General features: G+C 41.6%; 1 non-coding gene across 1 annotated transcript; it reads right to left on the bottom strand.

Annotated features, from left to right (window-relative positions):
• Positions 1-19890: 19890 nt before the first annotated feature.
• Positions 19891-19998, bottom strand: LOC116632477. Its single transcript, XR_004299422.1, has one exon. It is a non-coding gene; the product is annotated as a U6 spliceosomal RNA (small nuclear RNA).
• Between the last annotated feature and the right edge of the window lie 2037 nt (positions 19999-22035).

The raw sequence follows: 22035 nt of genomic DNA, 5'->3' as shown, positions 1-22035 counted from the left end.
GACGTATCAAGATAGTTAAGAAAGGTATTTCCGTTGCTCTGCAAAATAAGTAAATGGCTGACTCTTGAACTGAATCAAACTAGGATTGAATCAGCCAAGTATTTACTTCTACTGCTTCTTGGAGAGAATAAGCAAATATACAAAGAATACAGGTCTTAACTTTTTAAAGAATGGAAGGTAAGCAGGGCTCCACATTGTTTAACACCCTCTCAAAGCAGTAGACCCCCATCCCCATGGCATGGATTTGTATATTTGAGGATATACATGGATAGGTGGCTATTTGTGTCTATATCCCCATTTTCTGCAGCGATATCCCTTTCTATATCCATCATCTGGCATGATTGTACCTCCCTTCACCGGAGACTGAAGAGTATAATTTTTCTACTTCAAAGCACTAGATTATTCACTCCAAAGTTTAACAATTTTTTTTTTTTTTTTTACTCTGTTGGCAACCAAAAAGCCACTACAATAATAATTTGGGGTAGAGTTCAACATTAGAGAACAGTAGGTTTAAAAACTCAAGGTTTTCCTAAATAAAGTCAGCATCAGGAACGGAGTTTTAGACTCATAGGTATAGATTTCCTAGCCACCTTCTAGACATTTATAGGCATTTTTAGAAATTTCAATATTTATTCTCTAAAATTAAATATCCCCTAGTTGGAGAGTATAAAAATGTATCCAAAGCTCTATGAACAAAAAACACAAATCAAAGATCCTTTTTTTAAAAGATAAAGGTTTAACACTAAATGAAATAAAAATATGGCGATAAATGTGATGCACTTATGCAAAAGCTTAAGTAGTTGTAAATGCCACTAATAAGATAACATATCAAAAAGCTTTATTCCTTTCCCATAGCCTCCATCCACTTCCACCAGAAGGAGGGCTCTAGGCTTCTAACCAGTATTCCTTTTACCCACCATCTGTTCTTCACATAGAACAAGAGTCAAGGTGAATAAAAAGATAACTGGTTCTATCAGTTCCCCTGCTGAACACTTCCATATGGCTTTGGAGTTTTATGCTAGGAGCAAGGAAAACCCCTTACCTTGGGCAATAAGGCATTAAATGACTGGCCCTCACCTACCCTCTGACCTCACTGCAAACCACTGTGCCCCTTGATGGCTGTGGCAGGCTTGCAGGCCTCCTGTTCTGCTTCTTGAAAACATGTGAATGCCTCATAATTTCGGATGTTGAGTGTTCCTCTTCCCATTGCCTTGGGAGGCTCTTTCCCTGGCTCTCACCCCTCAAATCTAACCTAACATCACCTTCCCAGAGAGGCTTCCCTGATCACTTCAAGTAGCCTCCTCCCTGCTACCCTGACTCCCTATTACCTCACTGTGTTGCTCACTTTCATGGCTCTTATCAAAGTCTGAAAGTCTTATTTATTAGTTTGTCATGTGTCTAGGCTGCTGGAAATTAAGTACCTTGGAAGCTTGACCTTGCCCTGTTCATTCACTTCTGGATCCCAAGTGCTCAAAACAGTGCTGGGTTTTGGCTGAAGGACAATTGCTGTGACATCTACAGAATTGATTGGAAGAGAGCAAGGCTGGCCTGGGTTGAACATGAGGAGGCTGGCACACTAGTCTGGGGGGAAGGATGATGGTGGCTGTAGCCAAGGTGAGGGGACCATGGGTGGAGAAATGAGGATGGGTAACAGAGCTTCAGGAGATAGAAACAGCAAGACTGGGACTTGGTTGGATACAGGAGATCTTAGGTTAGTATCAAGGCTTCCTTCTTCATAGTGAATTTTCCAAATAGGTGCCTTCCTCTCCAAGTTTTTGTGACTAGTATGTTTTCAGTGAAACCAGCCTGATACTGACCACAGGTGATTAGTACAAGGAGTGATGTAAGACACCTGGTACTCATATGTAGGCCATAAGTAGGGGACAAGATATTTCAGTTTTCCCAGGGCAATGCTGGATTACTGCCCCTGCCTAATTATAAATAATAACCTCTTCCCCTCTCAAAAGTGTCCTGGTTTAAATAGTACATCATATGGTCACACTAGACACCTTAGAGAAGTTAGTTGCCCCTAAAGTCATCTAGTATGAACTCTGCCCATCAAGGGTGCCCAGTGTTGAATAGTAGCCAAGCCAATAAAATCTAGTTTCTAGGACCACATAAATACTAGGTGAACAAACAGAGAATGGGCAATGCTGCACAGGAAGTGGAGCCTCTGTCTGGGAGGCCGGCTGCATATTCCAGAGCTAGATTTCTCTGGGAGCAACAGTAAGGTGAACAGACACCCTCCCTCCTTGATCCCAGATAATCCTGCTGGCTAATTCCATTACTGAGAGTCATTTGAGCTAATCTCTTCCTCACCACTAATGAGTTTAAATTACAAAGCTACCACCCTAAGGCAGCAGAAGTGTCAGATGGGTGCTACCTATGTATTGCAAGGACTTGCCTGTCATCTATAGGAAGGTACACTAGAGAATCAGGAATCATCATGGCAGTTTCTCAACCTGAGATGGTCAAAGAAGCCAAGAGGACTGAAGAATTGACCTCACGCTACATCCAAGAGTTTAGAGCTGGCAACCATGAAATGTTAAAGGCAAGCTGAGAATAAGGTCTCCTGATAATTATGAGCAGCAAAGTAGAACAGCCAAACATCTCTCAAATGCATCCACAAATCCTAAGCTTTGAAGATATTTCAAACTTAGAAACAAAGGGCGATTTCTTAAGGTATAATTTTAAGGCCTCATGGCTCAGTGTCTTCAAAATCAACATCAATTTCCATGCTTCTTAATAGTTGGTTTGAGCTTTCAGTGGGCTGTTGGTCTATAAATTATACCAGCTCCTGTACCTTCCCTGACCCGTAGTTTTTTGTTGGGGAAAAAACAAAAACAAAAACAAAAAACTAGTTATGACTCCACCAGGCATCTCCTCAGTACAAAAAGCCAGGTGATAATGTGATTTGATGTTCGAGAAGGCAGTCTAAAGTTTCATATCATTGACGAACAATTGAGAAAATGTGTCTATGCCTCCAAACTGGAACTTATGCAGCTTCATATAGGCAATCTCCTACAAAATATTACGGGGGCTCTCTTTTCTCTTTCTGTTGGGCCAGTGGCCACCACCCAGAAAAAGAAAGCCACAATTGGGATGAAAGGTAGCTCTTGGTTTGACTGAGAGAAAATATAGCAGCTTTCTCAAAGTATTCCCTATACAAGGGGATTCCTTAAGCATAACTTGATTCACTGGGAGATGTAATATCTGAATGATAACCATCAACTTAAAATATTGTGAGGTCTACAATCCAATGATATAGCTTCAGAAATTGAGAAAAGCACTAATATAAGTAAGTCCCAAGCACTGGAAATTGAAACAACTTTCTATCCCAAACAATGTAAATGTAATATAGCATACAGTAATGCAAAGGAAGCAAAAGGAAAATGGGTCTACAATATTGAAATCCTGATATTTAAATGCAATAAAAATACCTAATTATTGGCAAGGTTTACCAAAGTGTCACTGGAAAAAGCAGTACTGACATTTTCTGTTCTTTTATTCTCCCCTCATTTTTGTTTTCCTTAAATTAAAACTCACAGCAAAACAAAGCCTCTGGCAGGGCTGTGAAGAACACTATTCATTTTTACCCCTGACCTGATTAGTCAGAATGTCTTTTGAACTATTCGTTTTCAATTTGCACCACTGCCAGGGAGAAAGACCCTCAAATTAATGGTTGCATTGATTGTTTATGCCTCCAAGAAGAACATTAAAAAATTTCAGCAATGCTCAAAGAAATGCTGATCTTCTGAAAGGATTTTATTTAATGGATTTTTTTAAAAATTAAGAGTTCTGGAAACTTGCCAAATGTGTGTTTAAAATTCCACTTACAAGTTTGGCTGCCTAGTGAGTTTGAGTGGTGAAGGCTTTGTCATTTCTTAAAATAAAAGGCTTTAACCTTAGATTCTTGGATCCTTGGACCAACCAGTAGGGATCTTGATAAAACTGCAATTCTGGCTCAAATGTAGGGCCCATTTACCACCCTGGCTTCCCCTTCATAACAAATGCTGTCCCACATCACTTCCCTAAGTGCCCTTCCTGGGTGGTTTCTCCTCTCTGCCTCTGCTTTTGGAAGCTACACTTCAGAAAAAAACTCAAGAGAAAAGGTTTCGACAAACACTGGTCTGCTTGGTTGGCAAAGCAGGGATGGGAATTTGTGCAGAGCTTTTCTTGGGCAAGTTTCTCTTCATTTCCTGCCAAAGAAGTTCTCATGCTGTGCCTCAGATGGAGGAAGATAACAGATTACATGACCATTCCTTCCTTCCTACATTTACCCTAAAGAAATGCAGCAGGTATTTGCAGCAGGGGAAGAATCACATTTGAAGTAAGCTCCCTTTCATTATTGGTCTCCCATTTTTACATTGGCTAATACAGTGATGTGGGGGCCTGCTGATGATAGCAGCAGGCAAAAAATCAAGGCTCAGTAAGGACTGGAGAACAATATTCATGGATGAGAAGTAGAAATCTTTCTCTATTTTTATTGAAGTTGGGGAACTATGGTTTATGCCATGGCAAATGAGGTTTCATTAGATATTGAAGTAATTCTTATTATTTCAAACGAAATTAAATGCTCATTTTTCTCAACCCTGTCTCATCTCCAAAACTTTCTTATGGGTGTCTGAACCAAGCAGTCATACTCCCTCTCAAATGCCCACACGCCTCTTTGTAAATGCTTTGACCTGAGTTGGCACACAAGACAAGGGTCTGTCTTAAATGACACCTCATTTGAGTGAGTTACGGTTATATAAAGAGACCTGGTTCAAACCAAGAGCTTGTGGAATGCTAAATTACAAAAGGCAAAGGTCAAACTGTTTGAGACTTGTTATCTAGTATATAAAGTTCTACAACCACCGCCCAAATCATTCGTAGGCTCAGACCTGCTGTTGGCAGGTCAACAGAGTCAAAATTATCTCACAACACTGCCAGGTAGAGAACCAAACACTGTGCAGAGCAATGGGGTCCTGCAGTCATTGCTTACAAAACCCACACCTCTAATAGTGATTGTGTGCTCCCTATGAATTATGATGGGGTTTGGCCAATTTCTTCCCTACCCAAACCCATGGCACTATTCATCAATGATTGGTGTTGGTTTTACAACCATTGATTTGACCATGTGGTATTAATACTCATAGGGACCTGGTAACTTCTAACACATCTGGAAATTCTGACATTTGTTGTCTGAGTCTTGTTGCCAGCTACACCAATATGGCTTACCTGTTGTTTATTAGATACTACCTGAGGTCATCTCCCACTCTTGGTTTACCTCTCCAGCTTTGGAGTCTATTGTCCTCTTTATGCAATCCATGGAATATTTTCCTTTTTCTTGATTACATCATATTGCTCACATCCTTTTAAAATCTTAAAAAGCTTTACTGGAATCACTGATCCCATTTTTAAGGTCACAAATAATAGCCTCTGGTTCATTTTCCTAGTCAATGCACTCTTAAGAACTGATTTTATGACCCGGTATGGCACATCTCCTGTTAGCCTGAAAGCCCCTGAAAACTGTCCTTAATAAATACTTGAGATGCCTAGTAGGTCATCCAACTAGGTTGGGGTAGATTGTGTAAAAGGTAGTAGATTGTTGTGAGCAGTTTCCCCTGGTAAAAAGGTTATTTTAGTACTGGCATGGTCTACAGTTACTGGTACATGGTAATAATAAAAAGACCAATTTTTAGTTGGTTTTATTATTGTTTAAATTCTCTACATTGAACCTCCTTTTTATATTCCACGCTTGACAGATTGTTCCCACCCCATCCTTGTATGCCATTGTTCAAAGCCCCTCCAAAATGACCAACTTCTATTCAAAACCAAAGCAATTCTGCAAGCTCCTCCTTAATGAAGCACTTATTTTACCGAACAAAGATTTGAAAGACCATAGGAAAAACAGCCAAACAGTGTGTACACAAGCAATTACAGTCATTCTTTCATGGACTTAAGATTGCAAAGGACACTTGCATTGACTTTAATGCCCTAGCTTTTTCCTTCTGTGTTAATACAAGTGAAATAAAGAAACTAACCACTTTTCTATAAAATCTCAGACTTACCCTTAATACAGTGGTTTGTTCTCCACTACACCCAGCTGAATCTCTTTTGGAGGTTCCCTTCATTTAGGTACAACTAGTAACTCTTAACAAATGACTAAGTGGAGTGAAAATACTATTTTGTCTTTCTCTGGCAACGTTCCTGACATCCAGGCCTCCCCACATACAAAATCGTGTCGAGTAGTTTACCTTCTCATTGCCAAGAACTCTTTCAATGTTGTTCTTCCCTGGTGTACTAGTTAGGAACATGTAAAGAGCATGAAAGTGTGTGCTGAGATGGAATATGGCAGGACTTTACTGCCAGACCAGGCATGATACACACTATTCGTGCTCATCCTTTACACCACTCATGGGTCAAACAGCCACACTCCACACCCAGCAGCAATGGAGACTGCAGAAGGACTGGCCAGGAAGAATAAGAAAGGGATGTCAGTGACCTATTATTGTCTCTACTATACCACCAGATGGTAAGAGCCATGAAGTCTAGGCATGCTCAGTCCTGTCACTACCAAAACTCTTGTGCTCAATACAGTACCTCACACATTGCAGAATCAGAGTAAATATTTGCCACCTGGATGCATGGTAACCATTGTGTGAACAACAAGGACAGGACTGGACCTAGGATAAAATTCAGACTTTAAGTCTTACCTCTAATAGATGAGTTAATCTGCTAAAATCCTAGAGGAAGCTCAGCTGAGCCCATGAATGCTGATAAGTGTTTATCATTTGGTTGAAAATTTTACAAGTCAAGGACAATTTATAGCAATTTGCTTAAAAATTGTTCAGTTTTACCTTTCTAAATAATTTACACACATACACATTTGATTACATAAGCTGTTTCCTGAATAAATGTCAAGAAAAAAAATTGGTTTCACGTGGTTTCCAGAGACCAAAAAGAGGGCAGGTAAACATTTAGAATGAACAAACACAGCCTCAATTCAGTGTCTTGGTACAAGGGGCTTTGGAATAAATGGGGAAAAAATTCTCTGTGTTTTGAGTTTCCCTTGAAGGACCTTACTATTTCATGTCATCCAGAAAGCCTAGCAACCAATTTATAAGCTCTCATAAATCAATCTCTGCTAGGCAGTAGCCCACATTGTGTTCAAATTGTAAGCATTTCTACTTCTGCCAGGAAGGAATACCAATGTAGAAGCTGTGGAGATGTGGCTAATTCTATCAGGTACAATAGGAGAACAATGATGACTAATGGGCTCCATTCTTAAGATCACAAGAGAACTGTAGATTAACAAGCAAAAAAAATTATGCCAAAATAGGAGGCATTAGAAAACCAGGGTACTGTGCAGATGGTTTGTTCCTGCATGCCAAAGAAACTAATGAAATCATTCCCCCTTCCATGCTTGAAGATAAAGAAATGAAATGCACGCACACTATAAGAAAAATGAAGCAGTGGGTCCCTTTTACTTAAAACTGTGTTGTTTTTCCCTAATGGACTGACGATAGGACATGAAGGGTCATGTAGGTAAGTCATGGCACATCCAATCACTGCTTGAACAAGATGTTTCTAACCCATTTAACTGGATACTACAGAATAAAGCATATATAATCAACAGGCACTAAAAATGAAGTACAAATAAATAAACCACGATGGTCCTCCACTTACGTTTAGAATGTGCCTGGATTGTGCAAGGAATGACCCTTGCAGTCGATTCCACCTTCAGCTTGATGTTCAGACCCAGATTACCCAATTCCTAGTTTTGGGTTGTGGGACAGCTTCTCTGGAAGTTCACAGTTTAGTGCCTATAGACACGGGGAATATGACATAACGATGTCAGGACGGAAACACTGCCCAGTGTCTCAGGCTTTAGAGGACACTGGAATCACCAGGAGAGTTCATTAAAATGTAGGTTGCTGACCTTCAGTCTGAGGTTTTGATTCAGTAGATATGGGGTGGAGTCTGAGAATTTGCATTTTTAACAAGTTCCCAGGTGATGCTGATGCGGCTGGCCCAGGGGCCACACTTCATGAACCAACGTATTAAGTTAATAATCAAACACCTGATTGAGGGGGTATAGCTCAGTGGTAGAGCATTTGACTGCAAACACCTAATTGAAGATCCTTTGCAATACAGAATAGATTTGCAGCCTTGAAAGGATAGAGTTTTATCCAAACCATAAGTACTTTCATATTAGTACCTATCATACCTATATTTGTCTAAAATCTTTTTTTTGATGTAAGGATTTTCTTTTAACATAATGAAATGATAGTATAAACAGCATAAATTTGCAAGAGGGTTCACAACATACAATTTAAAAACAAGTGAAACTGGGTATTTAATAATTTTAATATATAGATATTTATAAGCACAGTAAAAATCGAGTAAAATAAATTTTAAAAATATGTACATTAAGCAGACACCATTTTTCCTTTTTGCTGGAGAGTAACATAACTTTAGGAATACATTTATCTAAAATCTTAACCTCCCTTTCTCCCATCGACAAACTATACAAAAAAAGGAACCCACCCACTCCCCATGTCCTTGCACCAGAAGTTTCTCAGAAGCTTCACTAGAATAACCTCGTATCTTCTTCAGGATCGCTCTTTCAGCGTCATTGACTTTTGGTAAATAATGTTAGTTCCTCATTGGTGTGATATCTTCAGCTAGTCCTTGGGAAGTTCAGCAATTTGCCACTTGTCCCGAGTTTAAGTAACAGGAATGAGATCATCAACCTCTCCTGGTGGGTCTCCTCAGTCTTTTCATTCTGCTTGAATCCCAGCAGGCAATGGACAGGGAGATCCCCAAAGGCTAACAAACTCTAAATTACAAGTGAGGGCTACATGCTGGAAGGCCCCCTGGAGATAGTCTATCTTGGGTTAAATTAATCTGTGACTGTATTTGGTGTGGCTGGTACAGTGGCTCAGGAAGACCTGCGTAGGTATGGTTCAGAAAGGGCATGCCCTCGGCAGCTTGCTCTTCTTCCGGACTTGCTACTCCCTTCACTCATTTATATTACCTGCCCAGGCCCTCTGGATTGCTGAAATTGCAGCACCTAAAAAACCCACTCGTTGAATGGACAGGAAAACCATGGCTTGAAGGACCGCAGCCACTTCCCAAGAGGTATATCGGTAGCTAGTGCCACGGGCTAGAGCTTGAACAGAATTACAACCCGTGGCTCAAGGCTCCTTACTGATGTTTTGCTGCTTTCACATCTTTGGGGTCTCTATAGTGTCAACAAAGAACTTAGACAAGAACTTGACCAGCACTGTCACTGATCTTTCTCTCTGAATTATCCTTAATGACGCAAATATCATAGTGGTCCACATCAGTCTATCAGATGGCCACGTCTGCCTAATCAACAAGGTAACTTCTTCAACTTGGTACCTTTCTCAACATGGTAACTTCCTCTGGAGTGTGTTGTAATGTGCTGAGGTTCCACTTCCCATTTTTAGGTGTGTGTGGGGGGTGGAAACTATTATGTAAACAAGTCCAGGGTCAAAGAAATGACTCGTGCACTAGCCTTGAAGTAAGCGGCAGAAATGGTGTAAGTTTTCACAAAGGCATTCTTTAAAAACAGGAGGAAAAAAATGAAATTAGACCAAAAAGCTTAAGGAACACTCTGAGTTTCAAAACATATTGAAGTCAAGGGAGATACGCTTTTCCTCATCTCTCTTTCATTTGGCTGCCTGAGCTATTCTCTACGTTCCTTTTGTCTTCACTGCAGGGAGAGCCGTCACCTGGTCCAGTGTGACCTCCTGGTTCTAACTCTTGACTGCCAAGCAAGGGACAGGGCAGGGGAACCAAAAGTAGTGATTCTCAAAATTAAGCATACCAAACAATCACCTGGGGAACTTGTTGACGATGCAGCTTCTTGGTTGTCAGCTGCAGATATTTCTGGTGGGCCTGAAACCTGCATGGTTGAGCAGCACCCACAAATGTTTTTGATGCTGATGATACTTCAAGGAGACTGGGAAAAATGCCTGTGCTTCCGAGAAGTACTTTTCAAACTTTCATGTGCCCACAAATCTCTGTGAAAATGTAGAGTCTAATTAAGTAGGTCCAGGGTGGGGTCTCACAAGATATGGGAACAGGCTGGAACTGCCCTTTGGGTCTCTAGAATTTAGAGCTCTGATGTCAGTCAGTTGCCTGCGTTCGAATTCAGATCTGCACTGTACTGGCTGTGAGTCTGGAAGTTTCTTAACCTCTCTGTGCCTCAATTTTCTCATCCTCAAATGGGATACACTATTAGTACTTATTCCTATGATTATTTTGAGCTTTCAGTGAGAGAATTAATGTCAAACTCCTAGCACATAGGGAGGCTTAAACGTCAGCTATTATATATTATAGATTTAAACGTCATGTATATTATATATATGTCATATATATTTTTATATATTATAAATATATATTTAAACATCAGCTATCATATAAATATATATTTACAGATATTATGCTTTGACTTCTGTGTTTGATACATGCATACATCACTAGGGGGATTTAGAGAATCACAGACTGGTATCTTGGTGGGGGCTTGCCCAGGTGACTTGAGTTCAAAGCCCCTTTCTCCCACCCCCTTCTTCCTCCCTTCCATACAAAACACACATCCTGAATGTGCCAAACAGCCATTCCCTCTTCTCAAACCAGAGGTTCCAGGAGAACATCCAACTAACTGGCCATCTTAGTAGGAGTAGGAGAAAGAGAGGAGCGCACGCGCGCACACACACACACACCAAAAAAACAAGTTTGTTTTTTTTTTAAGATTTATTTATTTGAGAGAGAGAGAGAGCACATGAGAGGGGGGAGGGTCAGAGGGAGAAGCAGACTCCCTGCCGAGCAGGGAGCCCGGTGCGGGACTCGATCCCGGGACTCCAGGATCATGACCTGAGCCAAAGGCAGTCGCTTAACCAACTGAGCCACCCAGGCGCCCCCAAAAAACAAGTTTTGAGCTGTGCCCATTCTAACAGATTCTGAACTCCTTAAAGAAGTACCACATCTTCCTGGAAAAACAAAACTCCAGAAGTTTCTGTGTAAAGCATCTTGTACAATCGTGGGTTCCGAATAACGCAGTTCTCTTCTGCTACCACCAACATTTCCCCCCAGACATCAGTAAAATTGCCTCGATTCCAGGTTGGCCAGCTAAGAGAAATAGAGCCAGTAGCTTATCAGCCCCACAGGTAAGGATCATGAACAGGGAAACAAAGTTCATAAAGTTTCACTTCTTGGTTCTACTTACTGTGTCACGTTGAAACAATGTGTCTGCTCCAGCTCAGCCTATGGGAGAATGTCTGTGAGAGCAAAGCCACAGCCAAGTTGCATCTTATCTCATTTTAATCAATGATTCTTGCACTACATGTAGTCTGCAGAAGCATCTTCAGGGAACACTTTTAAGCTTGTAGATACCCAGACCACACTTCACAAGATGCAGATGCAGTGGGTCTGATATGAGCACTAGATCATCTGTATTTTTTAACTGATGCACCAGTTAATTCTGAGGCAGGTAGTCTATTGTCTGGGAAACAAAGGTTTTTAAAGAGTAAGGAATAATGCTTAGACATGGTGCTAGTTGAACAGAAGAGCTGCCCAAACCTTTGGTTAGTGTGGAGTGACCCAATTCTGGTGTTTTAAATGACCCCGAGAGAAGCTAGCATTTGCTGAGTGAGCAGGGACTGAGGCTAACCACTTCACACTGACATTCCTCTGCAGAGCTCTGTTGCCACCATTATTCTCACGCAGCACAATGAAGGTGGGGCTCAGAGGGCTTAAGAACCTTGCCCCAAGTTTTACCATGAATTAGTGTCTAAGGTGGGACCGTAACCTGTAATTGTCTGACCCTGAGTCAGTCTATTCTATTATGCTCTAAAACAGAGCTTCTTAAACTTCAGCAAACGTCGGAATCCCGTGGAAGACCTGTTAGAACAAATTGCTGGGTCCCACCCTCAAGAGTTTCTGGTTTGTTAAGTCGGGATGGGATCTTAGAGTTTTCTTTCTTTTCTTTCTTTCTTTCTTTCTCTTTCTTTCTTTCTTTTCTTTTCTTTCAAGATTTTAATTATTAGAGAGAGAGAGAACGTGCGCTAATGAGTTGGGGGGGAGGGGCAGAGGGCGAGGGAGACAGAGAATCTCAAGGCAACTCCATGCTGAGCAGGGAGCCCAAGGCAGGACCCTGAGATCACGACCTGAGGCCAAACCAAGAGTCACAGGTTTGACTGACTGAGTCACCCAGCTGCAACCCCCCCTCCGCCCCCTGCCAGTTGGCATTTCTAACAGGTTCCCAGCTTCTGCCACTGCTGTTGGACTTTGAGAACCACGGCACTAGAGTTAGCTGTTGGGTCTTCTTCTAGAAGTCTGATGCCGTGCCTCTTTAGCTACTCACCCAAGGACAATTTATAAAAGCTTTCTTTTTCCTTCAGCAGCTGCTCTGCCATCTAGTACATGTCGAATGGCCGGCGAAGCTGCTGTTAGGCCAGTTCTTAAGTGTCTTCAGGCGTGACCTCATCAAGCATTTGAAGTTGTAATAAGTCATCCCGTCCCCTCAAGCAGAAAGGACAACCTCTCCCTTGTGGTGGTTCTTCTACAAAGGTTCTTCTGCTCTTTTATTTCTTTGCTTTAAAAAGGCGGAACCGCGCTTCTCTTCCAACTAAGCAATGGTGAGCTAGCTGAATGCGGCGCTAACCAGTCCCGGCCAATCAGGTACTAAGGAAATAATCCCGCCCCTCATTTCCGCCCTCCCTTTGGTCATGAAATTCCAACTGGGGTCTCCACAGGTCTTCCCTGTTTGTCAATGGCCCCGTGCTTGTCTCCTGGGACTTCTGGGGCTGACTCACCCCAGGGGCACCCACAGCCACTCCAGGCACGAGCGAGTGCAGACTTCTTCGTAAGGAGGGTCTATTTCAGCTGCAGTTCCTTTTGTTCTTCCCAAGGAATGGCACGCCTGGCCGGCCGAGCTGTTCCCACCACGAGCTGAAGGAACACCAGGCGGGGGCGGGCAGGTGCAACGACTCGGAAATTCCTAACAGCTGTGATGGCTGTTCCGTCAGTAGAGTTGACAAGCTCAGAGTCAAAAGTCTCCAGGGACTTTGTTCTCGCCTGGTGCCTGTGCACGTTGTATGGGTCTCTACGTCCATCAATAAAGCCACATCTCTGAGGCCCCCTCTTTTGCAGGATTCAAACTGCAATATGATTTGACAGATCTCATGACAATACTTCAACCGGCCTTCTGGATGACTCTTCTCCAGCTCAAGAGTCCACCAAACTGACCCCTTGGAAACTCTTCTACTGCTCCATTGGGACTGTGAGACCAGGGTGCAAACTCATGTGCACTTACCAAAAGCAGTGTACTTGACCACTCTGAAGTCAGTGTTTCCGACTGTCAAAGGGAGACCTTTCTGCCTACTGCACTGATGGAGTTGGGGGTAGGGTGGGGAGAGGATGGAACAGAATAGGACACATGAAGGTGCCTGGGATGTGTAGGCCCTCCAAAATTAGGAGGCGAATCTGAGACCCAGTGACCCTTAAGATGTTTTCTAATCTTTTTCTCTATGTAGAAATGTTTTGAAGTGGTAACAAAATCTGACTGACTCTGGACTCAGCAAGTTCAGAGGGCACAAGACTGGGACCTCAGCTGAGCATGCAGGCTAATAATTTTGACATGAGTTCACACCCATGCTCTGCTACTCACTGGGGGTGTGACCTTCGTGGCTTATGCAAAGTCCCTGACTTTCAGCTTTCTTTCTTATTGAGTTGTTGTGAGCATGACATAATTATGTATTAAGCTGGGGCACCTGGGTGGCTCAGATTGTTAAGTGTCTGCCTTCGGCTCAGGTCATGATCTCAGGGTCCTGGGATCGAGTTCCACATCGGGCTCCTTACTTAGCAAGGAGCCTGCTTCTCCCTCTGCCTGCCACTCCCCCTGCTTGTACTCTCCCTCTCTCTCTCTCTCTCTCTGGCAAATAAATAAATAAAATCTTTAAAAAAAAAATTATGTATTAAGCTTTTAGCATAATAATACATAGTCAATCCTCCATAAATGCTGGTTACTTTCACTGATAAGTATTTGGGGGATATACATACCATAACATTTTGCATGTCATTTCAGGGTGTTCACGGATTTCTCTAAAGTCTACCTATAGGTACATGGACACTTGATGCCCCTGAGCCCCGATAATACGTGATACACAGTACAGTCCATGTATTGATCCACCATTCGTTGGGTTGCTTTACAATGTATTTTTTCTTCTATCCTCAGATAATGGGTTTGTGGACTTTTCGGTGTTCTCCTACAACCAACTGAATGTAAAGCCCCAGTGCAGCCTAGAAACCTCTGAGTCTTGCAAATCTGTTCAAACTCAGCCTGGACTCTGGTGACATGGCCTGTGTTGGTGCGTGTCTTTTCCTATGGCCGTTATCCTCCTCTTTCTCTCTGCTCGGTCTCTGGTCTCTGCTGGCCCTTGCAGACGGTTTCCGTTGAGCTCTGATATCCATGCGTAGAACTCAACCCACTTACAGGTGTTCACATGAAACTTGCACTGAGCATTTGAGAACCTTGGTGAAGAGTCACACTGTGGAGTGCAAACTTTCACCTTGACTGTTCATCCCGCTTTCCCTCTTGATCTCCAGCATATCGAAGAATCTCTTCCTCCGATTCCTACACATGCAGTCCTCAGGCAGACCTAGGCCTGCCAGGGTGTTACTTTCTATCCCACCCACTCATCAAGATTTTTTTTTTTTTTCAAACAAATACGACTCCTTTCCTGAGAAGTTGGGTGAAAAATTTTCTTCCTCTCATTTGTATGAATTAATGTCCCTCGTGACCAGGATGTCTTATTCTATGTTCCCAGTGTTTGGGAGAGTAGCCATCACATAGCAGCTGTTTACCTTTTGGATGAGAGGAAGGGAGAAAGGAACAGGAGGAAGGAGGAAGGAAGAAAAGAAATCCCCAGGTATGTTCTGGATCCAGACCATGATTCCATGAGCCAGCTTAGCAATTGCTGTTGAAGGCAGCTGGCTTATTACTGCTTATTATTACTCTTCGTTTCTCTTCCATTCCCACTTTCTTGGCAATTTTTCCCCAAGCTAATTTCTAGCCCTCATGATAGAGTCACATGGTAGTTCTTCCTTTTTTTCCCCTGCTAAGTGAGAGGAGTTCAGACAACTCGCACCATAATCTCCTCGCAGGTAATTAGTTGACTCAGGGGGCATTCTCAAGAAGCCAGAAGCATGTTGGCTTTAATTTCCCTTTCTTAGATTCTCTTCTCTCTATTAACTTCACCTTTCCTTTGCCAGGGCAAAAATTAATTTTTATGTCTCCTTTCTCCAGGCATCATCATATATGCCTCCAACAGCTTGTGGGTTTTTTTTTCTTCTTTCTTTTCTCTTTCTTGGAATAGACATCTCCTCAGTTCTTGTAAATTGAGCAAGAAAAAATTTTTTTTTTTTACCAATTCTTCCTGGTGTGGCTTTTCTTTTTCCAGAATGAATATATTAGGACCTGAGAGTGAGTCTGCTTTGATTCAGAGCCAGAAATGTGGGGATCTTTATTGTTTTTGGAAACTTCTCCATGGGATCCTGGGAGCCATTAGGTTTGGTCCTTACGGACTGAGTTACCCTCTGTTGTATTGGGGGCGGCCCAGATTGAGCAAGTGTTGTGAAAAAAAGAAAAAAATGGGAAGGAAGACTAGAAGAAGCCATGGACAACTCCCTGTTTTTTTGTAAGGAAGGCAGCTGATTCCACCTTGACACAGATACACTCTCTCTGCATCAGCCCCAGGGCGCGGCACAAGGCAATCAAGAGGGATCTCTTGTAAAGTCGGACTAATACGTTCAGACAGGTAAAACTGAATTGACTGACCAGACTGCTAGCCTGTTATTTAATCACGTGAATCAGATTTACATTTGCACAGTTTGTGCGCTGTGTGAGTAGGGGGGACAGAAAGGTTCATTTCTGTATGTCAAATTCTTAGCTACACACCCGTCATGTGGTTAGAAGTCAGAACCAATCTTGGAGTTTATTTAAACTGGTCAGTTTGTTGCTTGAATATATATAGGGCTGAGGATAGCATAGCAGCTGACTACCTTAAGGAAGCAAAGGGGAAAGGCCCGAAATATTTGAAAGAGAATCCTCAAAACCTTTGGAAGACATGGGTAGGAAGGTGCCTGGCTTTTCTTCTATTTATATCAACCTCTATTCTAGATGATAAAGGTTAAGTGCAAAGAAGACTGGGTCTTTGACTCCAAGGGCACCACAGTCTGGATGGATAGAGAAGTAAATGAGTAATTAAAAATATATGATGAAATGATATGAATTTTAGCAGTTGAGGAACTAAGGTAAGCTTTCTCAGCAGACTAGCATTAAAATTATACTTGTATAAATATGGAAAACACTTCTGAGACAATGTTATATTGAAAGGCAGAATAATAATTGTATATGTATACATACGTATGTACACACACACACACACACACACACACATATAATGGTTGTTTTTTTTAAGTGTCACCCTTCCAATATTTTCCCTCTACCTTCAAGATAAAACTGAACTCCTTCAGGCTGAAGCTCTTAAGACTCCCCACTACCTGGCCTTGCCACATACATCTCCAAAAACATCTTCTACTTATCTTCTACTTATCTTCTAGCGCCCCTCCTCATCCCACATCATACCCCAGACTTCTCCAGAGCCCTGAGGAACAATCCTGCTTCCCCATTCACAGCATTTCAGGGTAGGTACATATGAAACAACGTGACACAGAGGAGCCGAGTTATATTTGCATTTTCCCCAATCAGAAATAATAAAGTCTTCAGGCTTTTTTATTATTTCACCCCCACCCTTGTCTTCTTCATTTTACACCACTCTGGATCGAAAACATGCTTAAACTGGAAAAATGCGAGACAAAGTACTGTAAAGAAAGTTTATCTTTCTTTTTTTTTCTCTAGAGCTTTGTTTTGCATTGATGTGTCTCTCCCCAGCTTACATACAGCTAGAATTAGAAATAGACATGCTTACTCTCCTTGACTGGCTTTGAGATCAAAGACAAGGCAAGCTTCAAAGATCTGGATGAAGTTTTCACACATTTTAAATCACACTCTGCATTATGCAAGCCTTTTGCACAGACAGGTATGAATGTAGTGAAGGGAACCATACCACAAACTATAACGTGAGCAGGAAGATGATCACTGATGGAGATGCTAAAACACAAACCTTGAGTTACAGATTCCACACCAGCTCTCCAGCCCTCTGTTAGCTGGAACATGAATGTGTCACCAAGGAAAACCCCTCCCTTGTCTTTCAATCACTTGAGCCCCTACACCACACTGTTTGGGCAGGATTGGCACTTGACGCATCACACTGCTGAGCTTCTTAAAGTGAACACGGGGAAAACCATGAGGCAACTGCCATTTTAACACTGGAAATTCAGTCAAACCGCAATGCCCAGTGATAAATACAGAATGTGAGTCAGGGATGCTGATGTTCTCATCCTTCTGTCACTAGCACAGGCAAGGTATCCAATCTGAAAGGGATTCATCAGTCAGCAAATCAGCCTCACAATTCCCTTTTCAGAAATAATTTACTGGGGTTTGGGAATGAGCCTGCTTTGATTCAGAATAGTAATGTCAATGTGGGGTTCTTTATGTCTTCTGAAGCCCTCTTCCTAAAATTCTAGAAGAGATTAGGGTTGATCCCTAGGGATGGCAGCGTGGTGCCAATGGAAAAGGTCACCCAAATGGCACTGCACGTGTGTGGTGCAAGAAGAAGACAATTCTGCTCTCCTGGATTCCCCTCAGGGAGTCAGGAGTCTCCTGCCTAAATGTGGACATTTATTCCAAGAGCCACTTGGGGATGAGGGGTAGGATTTGCAAGGGACATGTACAGTCACATTAGATGATCACCAAATGGCCTTCTAAAAAGTGTGGTCCCATTTCTCCGGAGGGCCTCGCGTTCGCAATAGGGAGAGGGCAAGTTTGTGGCTTGCTGGGAATATCCAGGGAGAGGTTGAGGGCTGCCTCCAAGGTCTTCTTTCCCTGTCCAGTCTCTGTGTAATTTTCTGTCTCTCTGATCAATACTTGCTGAACAGATATGTAGAGAATCTTTATTTAAATTTATGCAAATCACCAGTCCTTCTGTGGAGCCCATTACGACTCCAGACCATGCTACGGAGCCCTCTGTCTGTGCCCCCAGCTACCCGCAGTGACGCCACATGCACCGAAGGGATTCCTCCCATGAACTCATTCCTTTGCAGGGAGGCCAACCAATGAAGAGTTCAAGAGTTAGAACAGCCTCAAAGAATTAGGTTTATGATCGTCAAGTTCCCACTGACAGGAACTGGTTGGGGGGGTTACAGGAAGGAGGGGAAAGGGTGGAGAAGCCACATGTCTTCGAGAACCCAGCAAATGTCTTAATAAAAAGATAAGCATCTTGTTCACTTAGCATTTTCAATATTAGAAAGCAAATAGGACCAAAGCAGGGTCTAAGAACTGCATGTTCTTCCCTACTAAGAGAAAAGAGATTCCACAAACTGATGTGTGTTCAGCATTCATGACCAGTGCAGGAGAGCATTAAGAGTGGGTTGTGCATTGGCTCAGAAGAGACTAAAATGATTCAGCCGGTAAACATCAAAAGAGAATCGATTTCTCCTAAAGTGCCCTCTACAATATTATTTAATTTGTCTCTAAAAGGTTAGATCGATTTTAATAATACCCACTGTCTTGTGAATTCCTATTCATCCTTCAAAACCCTCCTTGACACCAGTATCACTGACCAGGAAAGTGTGCCCTAATCTCCCATCAATTTGCCTTTTTCACACACAGGTAATTGTCACTCTTTTTATACTCAACTGTCAGGTGTTCATTTGCAGGTCTGTCTCTCCTGCTGGACAGGAGCTCCCTGAGTCCAGACAGTGGCCTCATTTATTTCTGGGTCCTTGTTTTAACCTATGGTGTAGCACTGTAAATGCCATATACCTACTCAATAAAGGAACACACTTATCCTAAGTATAGTATTTATTCTGCAACTTCTGGTGGCCATGCATAAACATCCTGGTTTTCTTTCTGGCTGCAGGTCACAGGCTAGTTACTCTCATCTAATGAAATTATTTCGTGGATGAGATCATTGAAATTGAGTAATTCTCTCAAGGCTGTAGGACTTGTTAAATGACCCAGCCATTTTTTATAAGTTTATGACAAACTTATTTGGTATGAAACCTGACCCACACTGACATGAGTCTATTTATAGTTTTTAGTTATCCCATTTACTATGAATAGTCATATGCTACACTATAAAATATTAGTGCATTTATTGTGTATTACCCCTTTCTGTAATAAGAAACATTCAAAATTCTCTATTACATCTTGCCCCAAGGATTTCAGAAAAGGTACCATGTACTTGTACAGTGTGATTTCATCAAAAGAACCCGTATCATACAGTAAGTGTCCTTTTGTTCTTAGTGCTTATTACAGCAAAGCACCATCAACGGTCATATTAAATTGGTGTTAGCCACTTGGCTTGTATTGTGTTATTTTGTGTTCATTTAATTGTCAATGTATTGTGGGTATAAATATGTTAGAAGCTATATACATTTTACTGTTAATCTAATTTTATATTTATAATATTCAGGTACTATGGTAATAAAAGTAACCTAACCGAATAAAAAAAATTAAGGAAATCGATGAAAAAAATTGTATAGCTAAAATTAACTTGAAAAAAACCCCTTACATGTCCCTAGGGGGACAATATAAGTGATTTTGTGAGTGATTATACACATATATATGTATATATAGCACTAGTTGTATACATAAATACATAGTATGTGCTCTAAGAATCATGGGCTCTAAGAATACACACTCAGATTAGTCTTCCTCTTCTTTTGACAACCCTACTTATTCAGAGTCACAGAAATAACTGATTCTTTCACTCACCTTGTCCTTTTTCTCCTTGTGCTGGGACCATGCTAATCTTCTCTGTATCGCTCCAATTTTAGTATATGTGCTGCTGAAGGGAGCACACAGTTTATCCTTTTTCTGATCCCACCCCCACCTCTTTAGGAACCACATGCACACAGAAGTTTCGGAGGAATGAATGGAATCAGCCAGCTGACTTGGAATGACGACGGTAGAGCCACAATCAGAACACTTGCATATTTACTCTCAGCCAGAAAGATGGAAATTTAACAACATTCGTGACATTCAAGATGGTAGTTACATGCAGGGCCCAGACAGATAAAAGAAATAGATGAGGTGGGCAGGCTGTAAGAAAGAAAACTGTGCAGGGTGATGAGGGATGGCAAATCGAAATGCTTCAGTATTGGAGTAAAAACAGGCAGTGGGGGACTATGGTAGAGAAGCAGCCAATCATGGGAATTTGAACTTGAACACCAGCTAATTGTCAGTATAATTTGGGATTGTGGGTCCAATTTGCTATATCTTTTGGTTTTCTTTTTCAAAGGGGGTGGTGGGGGAGAAAACCAGGGTTCTGTATGCATTCTCCTGACTTTCTATATTGGCAACTAATTCAATGAAAAAATAATAGTGTAGATCAAATAAAATACATCTGTGGGCCAGATTTGGTCTTCAGATCATCACTTTGCATCCTATGACTTAGAATCTGATGGCATCATTAGCATCCTGAACAAACTTGTTACACATGGTCCCCTATTTCTAACCCTGGATAAAAGGAGATGGAAACTTTTCTTGTGGTAAATCATATTATTTTCATCTGAGGTGATAGCTTTGGATCTGGCTCAAGAGTTCACTTCTGGAAAAGAGAAATCTCTTTCTGCCCTTGTTTGTGGCTAATAGTATTTGAAATTAAACTGGATTGAAGACACTGAAATAGATACTCAAGGTCCAATCTCACGGCCTTAAAGACTCTTCCTTTCAACGTGGATCCTAAATTGATATTCATCCTTTTTCCATTCCCTTAATCTAGACTTCTCAGAGTTGATATAAGGTGGTGAGTGTCCAACGTTGAATGTTTCATGGGGTCAACAGAACCTGTGAAATCAATCTGTTCAGTTAACAAATGACAAACACTTAATGATGCAATGTTTTCTGAGAGCAAAATTGTTTGGCAACATATTTGCCAAGTTGGTAAAGAAGACAATTTTCACATTTCAACCCTCACTTGTGTTCTACTCATTTATTCATGCAACAATATGCCTTGAGTGCTTATGATGTACTGGACGCTATTTTAGTTACAGTGAATCTTGTAGAGATAAAACAGACAATGTCCCTAAATTCCCTCAAGTACAAATCAAATATATAAGAATACATTTGATGCCACTCCTAATAAGTATTAGAAGTATTACACAAAACCAAATAAAATTACAGACTACCCTATCCTCAAAGGATAGAGGGAAAAATTGCAGCCATGCTGGAGAAATAAGGGGAAAAAATGTTGAGATGGAAGGAAGACAATGAAGAAAGGGTAATAGTGAAGATAGTGAAATTAAACCACATACAGAAGCAGGGGGGCACAGGCAAATCTTTGGATCAGTTAGGAAGAGATGCCTGGCACTTCATTTATGAATTTCTTCCTCAGCTGGGTATTTCATAATTAGAAATTGATAAACAGAAATGGTTACTTTTATGAAGTTGAACTTGGGGTTCATGTAGCTGCACTAGGAGTACATTTCCTAGGCAGAGCTCAAAGAAAATTCCTATTGGAATGAATAAGCTCTAAAAGTGTCCAAGTAATAATCACAGTTTAATCTTGAGAGGCAAGAAGCACTGAAAATAAGACAGCCCCAGTAGAAATAAAGATTAAAGATGATGTATGCTTGGGCACCTGGGTGGCTCAGTTGGTTAAGCGACTGCCTTCAGCTCAGGTCATGATCCTGGAGTCCTGGGATCGAGTCCCGCATCAGGCTCCCTGCTCAGCGGGGAGTCTGCTTCTCCCTCTGACCCTCCCCCCTCTCGTGCTCTCTCTTTCTCATTCTCTCTCTCAAATAAATAAATAAAATCTTTAAAAAAAAAATAAAGATGATGTATGTTTATCAAAATGTCTCCAGCAAAGAAACTCAACAAACCTGGTTTCTAATGTG

The sequence above is a fragment of the Phoca vitulina genome, unplaced genomic scaffold, assembly GCF_004348235.1.
Source record: "Phoca vitulina isolate PV1807 unplaced genomic scaffold, GSC_HSeal_1.0 scaffold6, whole genome shotgun sequence".
In the NCBI taxonomy this organism is placed as follows: domain Eukaryota; kingdom Metazoa; phylum Chordata; class Mammalia; order Carnivora; family Phocidae; genus Phoca; species Phoca vitulina.
The sequence above is the reverse complement of the archived record's forward strand: the minus strand, read 5'-3'. Positions and strand labels throughout refer to the sequence as shown.